Source organism: Tupaia chinensis, unplaced genomic scaffold, assembly GCF_000334495.1.
Source record: "Tupaia chinensis unplaced genomic scaffold, TupChi_1.0 Scaffold000600_1, whole genome shotgun sequence".
Classification (NCBI taxonomy): Eukaryota; Metazoa; Chordata; class Mammalia; order Scandentia; family Tupaiidae; genus Tupaia; species Tupaia belangeri.
In genome coordinates, this window is record NW_006160117.1 from 7,426,090 (window position 1) to 7,436,296 (window position 10,207).

The 10,207-nt window shown below is 38.7% G+C and overlaps 1 protein-coding gene across 1 annotated transcript in view; it reads right to left on the reverse strand.

Moving 5' to 3' along the window:
* DMD (dystrophin) overlaps positions 1 to 10,207 on the reverse strand; it is a 1,496,890-nt gene that overhangs the window by 283,384 nt on the left and 1,203,299 nt on the right. The window lies entirely within an intron of this gene.

The following is a 10,207-nucleotide window of genomic DNA, read 5'->3' on the forward strand; positions in this document are numbered from 1 at the left end:
ACATGTAACAGGCATGGTAAATATTTGTTTACAGTTTTGTTTAACAAACCATGCATTTAAGTTGAAGTGAAGTCAACAAAAAGGAAATAGGTGTATGGATATGTGATTTTGAGATTAAAGTTAGTCTTAAAATGTAAATAAAATGTGAAACATGAAAAAAAAGAAATATTCAGGAAATAATAAAATAACTAAAGAATTAAGCATAAACTATTTATTTTCACAAAATATCATTGGAGAAAGATATTTTGTGGATTGAAGGCAAAACTGACTATATAATTCTAAGAAAGAGATAAACTTGAAGGTAACTAAGACACTCACAAACTATAGCCACTTAGGAACAAAGTACTTTATTCTTTAAGCAATCATGCAAGAAGATAAAGCTTGGTAATTTTTTTTTGAAACAACAGCCTCCATGCATTAGGTTGGTCGGCCTTCGCTGCCCTCTCAATAGAGTGGACACACTAGCTAAAGAGAGATAGAGAGAGGGACAGTGAGAAATCAGTCCCTCCGAGGGGGGATGGGCATGTCACAATCTGTTCTCCTCCATTCCCCTCCTGCAATCTTGGACATACATACACACACGCCAGCATAATTTTCAAGCCATTAGGTCAGGGATTCGAATTGTAGTTGGCCATGTAGGATTCCAGCACTTTAACCACTACACTACCTGCTGGTCCAGGCCTTTCTAAAAATGTCTCTGTTTTTAACCATTATATCCAAATTAGAATGCAAAAGCCAGGAACGATACATCAGCACCTTGTATTCTGGTACCATAAGTTATTTATGCCCTTATTAGTGTTTGTTCATTTTGTAAATACTTGTTACTACTGAAAGGGATATGTGGGACCAGCAGCTAGCGTAATGGCTATGTCGCTGGACTCCCACATAGTTGACCACGGTTCAAGTCCCGGACCCGGTGGCTTAAACTCACGCTGGGTGCATGTGCGTGCGTGCCCAAGATCCCGAGAGGAGAATGGAGGAGAAGGGATTGCAGCATGGCCACTCCCCCTGGGGGGTGATTTTCTGCTTTCTGTCTCTCTGTCTGTCTGGCAAGTGCACGCGCCCTATAGCAAAAACCTCTCAAAAAAAAAGGGATATGCAAGAAACAAATAATATGGTCTTTCATCCTAGAAGCACAGAGTGTTAGAGGTGAGGAATCGTGATAAACACAGAAAAGGCTAGGGGCAGCAAAACATTGGTGTTTGAGAAAACAGCAAGATACCATCAACTAAACTGACTAAATAAATAATTGTAAGAAAGTGAAAAACTTGGAGGCAACCAAGACCTTGGCAAGGTATACCCACTTAGGAACAAAGTACTTCATTCTTTAAGCAATCATGCAAGGAAATGAAATTTGAAACAGGGGCCAGCAGGTGGCGTGGTGGTTAAGGCGCTAAATTCTCACATGGCCTGCCACATATCAGTCCTGGCTTGAATTCTCATTGTACCAGAATGGAAGGTACTGGTGTATAATTTCTGACTTTTGCATTCTAATATGGATATAATGCTTTATAATGATTAAAAACAGAGACACTCAGAAAGGCCTGGGCCAGAAGGTTGTGTGGTGGTTAAAGCACTGGAATCCACATGGTCAACTGTTTTTTGGAAACAGATGGTGCAAAACAAGGTGTTTTAGAGGCTCAAGGTTTACCCCACAGGCCAAGGGAACCACTGAAGATTTCTATGAGGTGACTTAGTACTTTATGGGAAAGTTGGACTTGGGAAGATTAGTCTTTCAGTATGGTGGAAAACAGGTCCAAAAGGGACCCTGAGGTTGAGACTACTTAGAAGCTATTTCAATTGACCAGAATTGAGATGGTATGTGTTGAAATTAACACAGTATTTCTTAGAATGGAAAAGAAGGCACATACTTGGAGGTATTTTGAAAGAAGAGAGATTATTCGAGTCAATGTTGAAGCTTAATTTTTGTAAAACAAACAAACAAACAAACAAAACAAAACAAAAAAACAACAACAAACTCCAGGGTTTTGTGTGGGGGGTACTGGGGAAATGAGGCTAATGCTGATGTAGATATGGAAATTAGAAAGGAGAGGAATGCATATTTATGTACAAATTCATTTGGGGCATGATGGCAGCTAACCTAATAGTTAAGCCTTAAAGTGCAGATATCATATACTTATTTAGAGATGACCAATTTGTCTCAGTCATTAAAGGAAGGAAAGGGAAATGAGTAAAAAGGTAAGGGTAAGAATGAGCTTTGGAAGGTGAGGTGAGACGAAAATGCTAAAGGAGCTTCAATGGAATTGTTTAAAGAGACAAGAAGAACCCAATTTCATCTGAATGAGTGGGCTATACCTTTGTTTATTTTGATGAAAAACAATACAGATATAACATGTTTGGAAGAATATATCCTGTTTCTATTATTAGATCATACATCGTAAAAACCTAGAACTGGAAGAAGCCTTCTCTATTGATATAAGATGGTCAATTCTTTAGAATTATCCCAGATGGGCAGAAAACTGCCATCTGCTTCACGAGTATTCATAATGTAGTTTGCAGCAATTCTTTAGTGAAACTTTGTCAGGGTAAAAAAGAGTTTTTGTTTTTGTTTTTATATGCTCAATGAGGACAGGGACACATCTTTGCTTTTCCCCTGCTCTATCTACAGTGGCTAGTACAGCACCTGGTATATAGCAGGTGCTCAATTTATATTAGTTGAATGAGTTGATATACAGTTTATTAATGGAGGTTCAGTATAACAACTACATTTTTAAGAGAATTCTTTATTCAAATTTATTGATGCATTATTATTGTTATTATTTTTTTAAAGTTGACCAGAGAGAAAGGGAAAGTGAGAAAGCAAGTCGTCAGGTCCAGGATACAAACTGTGCTCGGCAATTTGGCAGTCCAGTGCTTTAACCAACATGCCACTGGCTGGCCCAACAACATTTTTTAAAAAGGTTACTTATTCATTTCTTATGAGAGAGAAAGAGAGAGAAAAAAGAACCCTCAACAGGGTCTTCCTGGTACAATCTACCCCCAGCCTCAGTCAACCAGGAACACAAGCAAACACAAGCCTGCCATGCAGAAGGAGATCCTGGGACATGAACCCAGGCCCCTTCGATATGGGTCCAATTGCATTGTCACTGTGCTATCATCTGTCCATGTTCACTGAATAATTTTGTTTTCAAGATTCCTGACACAAGATTTTGGAAACATCTTCCTTCCTTCCCTCCCATTTTAAATGAGGAAAATCAAAAAGAAATGAACAAAGCCATTCAGATTCATTTTTCCTATAATACTAGATTTAAACAATTAAAGCAATAATTTGTAAAACAAACCAAAACCTCAAATCTCCACCATATTTATTTTATTCTAAGTTTTAAACAGTCATATTTGAGAGCTAGGTGAACTATATATCAAATATTATGCACTTTTGCCTTCTGATTTCATGAATTCTATAGACAATATACTATTGGGTCATCGGGAAAAGTCACAATGCATTTTTGCATAGAAAAATACATCATGACTTTCCCAACAACCTAATATTTATACAGACCTCCCATCTCTTCTTCAGTAAGAATTGTCTCTACATTCATTCAAAGGATATTTACTATAATAGAGTGCAAGAACTTTGTCCATAAAGACAAAACCTTGTTTGTCTTGTTCAAAATTTAGCACAGTGAGGGACCAGCAGTTAGAGTAATGGCTATGTTGCTGAACTCCCATGTAGTCAATTGCAGTCTGAGTCCCACATCTGGTGGCTTAAACTCATGCCGGGTGCGTGTGCGTGTGTGCCCAAGATCCTGAGAGGAGAATGGAGGAGAAGGGATTGTGGCGTGGCCATTCCCCCTTGGGGGTGATTTCTCGCTTTCTGTCTTTCTGGCGGGAGCACATGCCCTATAGCAAAAACCTCTCAAAAAAAAATTCAGCACAGTGACTAGGTACATAGGAGATGTTAAATTACCATTTAGTAAATAAACATGTAACTTTGAATTCCTGTTATTTGTTAGGCACTGTGCAAAGTATGAACATGGTGGACTTGAACGTGTAATTTGGGGGCTAATGAGTGAGCACCAACTCACTCAAAGGAATGATCATATGCTCTTAGTTGCCAACTACTGTGGCCTTTTTCCAAAGCTCAGTCCATTCCTCTGTGTATTCTGAAAGATGTCTTCATTTTTCCTAAAATTTTTCTAAATGAACCAAAAACAAAAAAAAAAGAAAGAAAAAAAAAAGAAAAAGAGAGCTAACATTTGTCTCTAACAGTTTATTTTGTATGAATTTATCTAAATATAAATGTTGGTTATTTTGTTTTAAATTCTCAAGGGATTCCACTTTTTCTTTTGACCTGTTACTTTTAAGTTTTTATCTTCACTAGAGGTTTAAGGGAGTCAAGGATTACCTCCTGCTGTGGAAATACATTGCTCAACAATGTGGTTTCTGCCTAGTGTCCGAGTGTTCTTCCTGATACCACATACATACACTGTGTTTACTCCAGTCTAGGGAAAAGATGGAACTAGGCATGCACATTTCGATTTTATGGCTCTTTGCTGTCTAGAGCCTTGATAAATATCCATCGCATGTAAGAACCAGACTTCACACCTACATTAATGAGCCTGTTAAGAACAAAAATGAAAACCTCCCCCTGAAATAAATAAAACCCCTAAACTCTTCTCATGCTGTGATGCTAGTGAAGTAACCACACACGTGCACAAACAACGTGAGTTTTTGTCCCTTAATCGTGCAGTTCGTTTGTACACTCATCTGTGTACGTGTCTGCATTGCGGGGGGACTTTCATAATTCACTCTTCCTTCCAAATCATTCCATGTAACTCTCGTAAATACATGCCCAGACATTATCCTGGAATATCTCCTGAGACTTATTACAGATTCAGCTACAATCCTTTTAACTAACTATAATATTGTCAGTTAAAATCCATGAGTCTTTCCATTCTGATTTGTTTAGAGCTGTGAAAAAAGAAAATGGTGCTAGATAAGGTTTGCAATGAGGGTTTGTGATAGGGTATAGCTATGCGGCAGAACAACAAAAGCTAGCTAAATACAAAGGCGGGCTGAATTCACTTCACTTTCTGTTTATAATGTGTTTTTAAAAGCTTATTTCTTTCTTTCATGCACAGATGTGTGCATAAGACAGACAGAGAGAGAGAGAAATAGGCTTCTTTTAAGAGCTTTCCTAATGTAGCTCATGTTTTGCAACAGGAGCTAAAGTCAAGTGGCTCTCACCTTGCATCGAGAGGTTCTTTTTAAAAAAAAATGTGTTTATTTTAGTGATGATGAAGATGATGATTTAAAGTTTGCCATAGGGCACATCTGCTCACCAGAAAGAGACACGGAGAGACAGAGGGACAGTGAGAGCACAAGCCACTAGGTCTGGGACTCGAAACACAGTCAGTCATGTGTGAGTTCAGAGCCTTAATCACTATATCACCTACTGGCCCCAACATCAACAGGTTCTTGATGCCATGATTCGCCTTTAGCCTTGTTTTAAATTCTCAAGGGATTCTACTTTTTCTTTTGACCTGTTACTTACTTATAAGTTTTTATCTTCCCTAGAGGCTTAAGGGAGTCAAGGATTACCTCCTGCTGTGGAAATACATTGCTTGACAATGTGGTTTCTGCCTAGTGTCCAAGTGTTCTTAGACATGAGCCAGCCCCAGATCATGAGAATGTGTATGCCTGGTGTACTGAGGAAGGTCACTGGAAGCAAACCCAGAACCTTCTCATAAGGGTTGGTCTTGCACAGAATCATATTTCACCAGTGCACTACCATCCAGACCCTACATGGGTTTTTGGTTATTTTTTCATTTTTATTTTTGACATTAAGAGATTTAGGAGTTAAACCTTTCTTAGTCTCACTTCACGATAGATCACCGGAAAGCAACCAGTGCTAACACGGTGCTCATTCCGAGTAGGAGTATAATTACTAGTTGTTTTTTGCGTGGTATATGACATGGATACTAATGCGAGCTGAGACCATCATTTATCCACCTTCTCTCATAGCTTCCTTTCCTCTTTCCTTTTATATTTTTGCACTGACTCCTTTCTTACTCGTTGACTCTTTTTCTTAGTCTCACTTCCCTTTCCGTTCTCTTCCACTAACACTTCATTATGCTTTTTTGTTTGTTTGTTCTGTAGCTTATGCAAAAATGTATTTGACCAAAATATAGAAAAAGTGATGCTATGACATACAATACAGTTGCAAGAATCTAAAATATGAGCTTTATTCCACTGCACAATTTGCTAGTATATCTCCTGGGTAGTGTGATGCTTAATGAATAGGAGTGAGGGGCAGAGGATTCAGATAAGCTGGAAGCAGGGTGATTTTTAATCAGAATTGTAAACTTGAGTTGGTCCCCACACTGTTGGGGATATGGAATGTTTTGGCTCTGCGATGTCAACTGAGAAAGCAGTAATATAACAAAGCCAAAATGTGCAGTCCTGTCTACAAAAGGCTCTCTGTCCAACTTAACTGGGAGTTTCTTGGGCTTTTAACTTGGTCCCAAAGACGTTTCATATAACCTACCAGAAGAGGGCACAGACCGCTGAGGCAAACAGTGTCTCAGATGAAATGTGGCTGTGCTTCCTGGCAAGACCAGTGAGCTCTAGGCCAGAGCCAGCCCACACTACTCTGGAACACCATTCTTCTCTTCTGACAAACTCTCACATCAACTGCAAGTCCTTTGTCCATTGTTAAGCTAACTTTAAGGCATCACCTCACCCATTTCTAAAATGCACTTTGAAAGTTTGTTTATTGGTTTTCACGCTCATGCAACTGCCTCATTCTGCGATAATGGAGTCAGGTTGTATCAACATTAAGTTGACTTTATAAACCCAAGTCCCTTTAGGGTATCATTAATTTTAATTTAGTAAAGCAGCCATCAACCTCCTATTATGCTTCATTTGTCAAAAATCTTTAGTTTTAGTTACATCTACAGACTGTTAGGAAAATTGTGACAGGGAGAGAGCATAGGAGGTGTTTCTTTTGCTTTCTATTTCTTTTTTGGGGGGGGGGTCTGAAAGAGAAAAGAAAAGTTGAATTACTCTGCTTGGGTGATGTAACTTGATGCAGATTTTATCTAAAAAAAAATAGGTTCCCTTTTAAAAGCTTTCCTAATGTGGCTTGTGATTTGCAACAGGAACTGAAGTCAAGTGGCTCTCACCTTGCAACATCATTACATTAAATCATTTGCATTTCAGCTTTAGCTATTTATTCTTTAGGTTTATTTCTTCCACATTTGGAAGATATCATGCTCACAGAAATTTTCTGAGGCCATTGGAGCATTCCTTTCTAAGGGCATTTTGGGCCATAAGTAGCAGAATGTTCACATGGCAATTATATAATTATGCCTCCTGGTATTAGAACACAGGAGTGTGCCCAAGGACCAGAAGTGGCAATTTGAAATAATTATCAATGGTATAAAATAGAACTGGTGTTGCCCGCGGTGGGGTGAGGGGGAGACAGTATAGAGAAGAGTCAGCAAATGCATTCAAAAGATGACGGAAGCAGGTTGAAATCTTGAAGGTAAATGAAAAAGGATAAAGCAACAGAAATCAAACATTTTTGTCTCAATGGTGAAACTCTTATATTTTGGGCAATGATACACTTGTAGATTTCCAGTCTGTTCTACTAATCTACACTTGTAGATTTCCAGTTTGTTCTACTAATCACCTCTTTCTTGATGGCAGGATTCAGATATTGCTGACCTGTGCATGCAACAATGCTTTAACGGAGGAAATCAACGCACCCAAATTGCAGCATTTCCAAAGCTCGACCTTGACTCCTTGGACAGTCAATCTGACCACCTCTCAAAGAACCTTGCCTGTCAAGAACCCCTGTTTGCAGTTCCCAGCTCTCCCTCTCCCAGCCACTGAAAAGCACCTTTCTTTTCTCTCACTGACACAGAGCTGCCAAACCAGTATCAGGCCATTCTTGGCAAATCAATAAACCGGAAGATCTCATCTACTGTACTTGCAAATCCTACAATATTCAGTCCTTCACTCTTCCTTGCATGTCAGAAAATAAGGCATAAGTGAAATAAATAAGTGCACTTCATGCTTCTTAATAAAGGACAGAAGAGGGAGCAATGCCCTGCTATTGTTTCTCAGGGCAGATTTGTCAGCACTGAAGTTGAAACTGACCGGATCACGCTCAGGCTACAGCGTTTCACTTTCTCTGCCTTTTTGTACACTCATCTGACCTAGCCCTCCTCTTGGCTCTCCCTGCCTCCCTCCCTCGTTACTCCACCTCATCCCACCCCAAGGCTGTTGGTAAGCTCCCCAAATAGTCATTAAGAGTTCCCTGAACTATTTCAGATATTTTCCCTTCAAATCTTAACTAAAGCTATTTTTTTTTTAATGTAGATTTACATAGTGCAGGAAACTACAGGGGAAACATTTTCAAAATACAATGTGATCTTTTATACTAGAAACAAAAGATTGAATTTCTAGGTCATCATGGAAGTAGGTACACTTCCCTGAGCAATAATCTGAGCTACTTTATGAGATTCTTCCTTTCACTAAAGCAAGAAATCCTAAAATCCATCAGGATACGTGCACTGTACCTTGACTCTCTTTTTAATCCTCAAGTGAAACCAAGACGGTAAAGTGTAATAAAAATGCATATAGCCCCGGGCTTTGTGCCTTAGCAAAGAGAGAAAAAATAAGCTTCTTGACTTAATATGTCTACTGTGAATAATCAGCCACTGCATTTTGGGATTCTTGGTTTATAATCTTAACGTATAACAGTGAACTCCATGTTCGTGGTGTGACAAGAATAAAAGATTTTTTTTACCTTTGAAAAAAGAGATTTTCCCCCCTCTCTTTTCCAAAAGAGAGACATGTGTCAATTTAAAAGAAACAAAAGACTTTTACCAATGCTTTTTCTGTATTTTACCTGAACAAGTCATGAAGCATAGGCAAGGTAAGGTAGGGGCCCAAGTCTGGCTAATAACATGGCTAACAGGTTTTGGGGCCTTCTTAATGCCTGTCCTTCCCAACTACTGGTTCTTAGCTGGTTAATAAATATCCCTTTGAAGATCAATGATAGCTCATAACAGGCTTCTAGTACTGCAGCTGTGAGTATTTGCATTTTAAGAGCAACTTTAATTAAATAATTAAGCAATTAATTATTCAAATACTTATTGAATGCTTATAAGGCAATTTGCTTAGAGAGGGAGGAGAAAAAATAAATACGAAAACAAGGAACCTATCTTTATTGAATTTATAGAGTAGATATTTACAAATAACCATAATAAAGTAGCATGGGAAAGACCGCAGGGTAGTGCAATCATTCTCTATTTAATAGTACATGACAACGACGTGAGAAGTTTTTTAAAAATACAAATTCTTAGCTCATCTCCTCAGTTTCTGACTTAGTTTCTCCAGGGCTGGTGCTCGAGACACTTTACTTTCTTTAAAGCTCCATGGACAGAGCACTAGGTGGTAGTACAGCAGTAAAATATGATGTTCTGCTAGGCTGACCCACATGGGAAGGTTCCCATTTCATGCCTGCAGACCTCCCTGAGTATACTGGGCATGCTCCTTCCCATGACCTGGAGCTAGCTGAGAGTAGATTGCAATGTTAGGACCCCACTGAGGTTAATTGAAAAGAGAGGCTGCCCTCTCTGTGTCTCTATCACACATGGGAGAAATAAATCATAAATCTTCAAACATTTCATTTTAAACCTTTCCTATCAGAAAGTAAACTTGATGAAGGCAGGGCTCAAGTCTATTTAATTCATTGCTATATTCTCAAGACCCAGATCATTGCCTGTCTCATAGGCATTGAACCAAATATTTGCAAGAATGACCACCCTTAAGAAAGCACTACTAGACTGATCATTTCATAGATGATGAAATGGATGTGCAGAGAATGGTATGTTGTAAAGTGCATGGTCAGAGAGATTACTTCTGGCACTCAGTAGATAGTTCTTTCTTTTCCTAGTAACAGAAAAGGACTAAAAAAAAAAAAGCATAAATAGTTACAGAGGTTATACAGTACCTGGATCAAATTAATTAAGGAAGTTGCTTTGGAGTTAGGCCTTCAAAATTGGGCAAAATGTTGATGGACAGAATACCGAAGAAACATTCTGGGTGGCAGGAACCGAATGAACTTTTTTTTTTTTTGACACTAGTAAAGATCTGGATGTGGATTATAAACAGATGGAGAGTGGAATAATATAAGGCTAGAAGTGTGGCTTGTGGTCCAAATAGGACAATACCT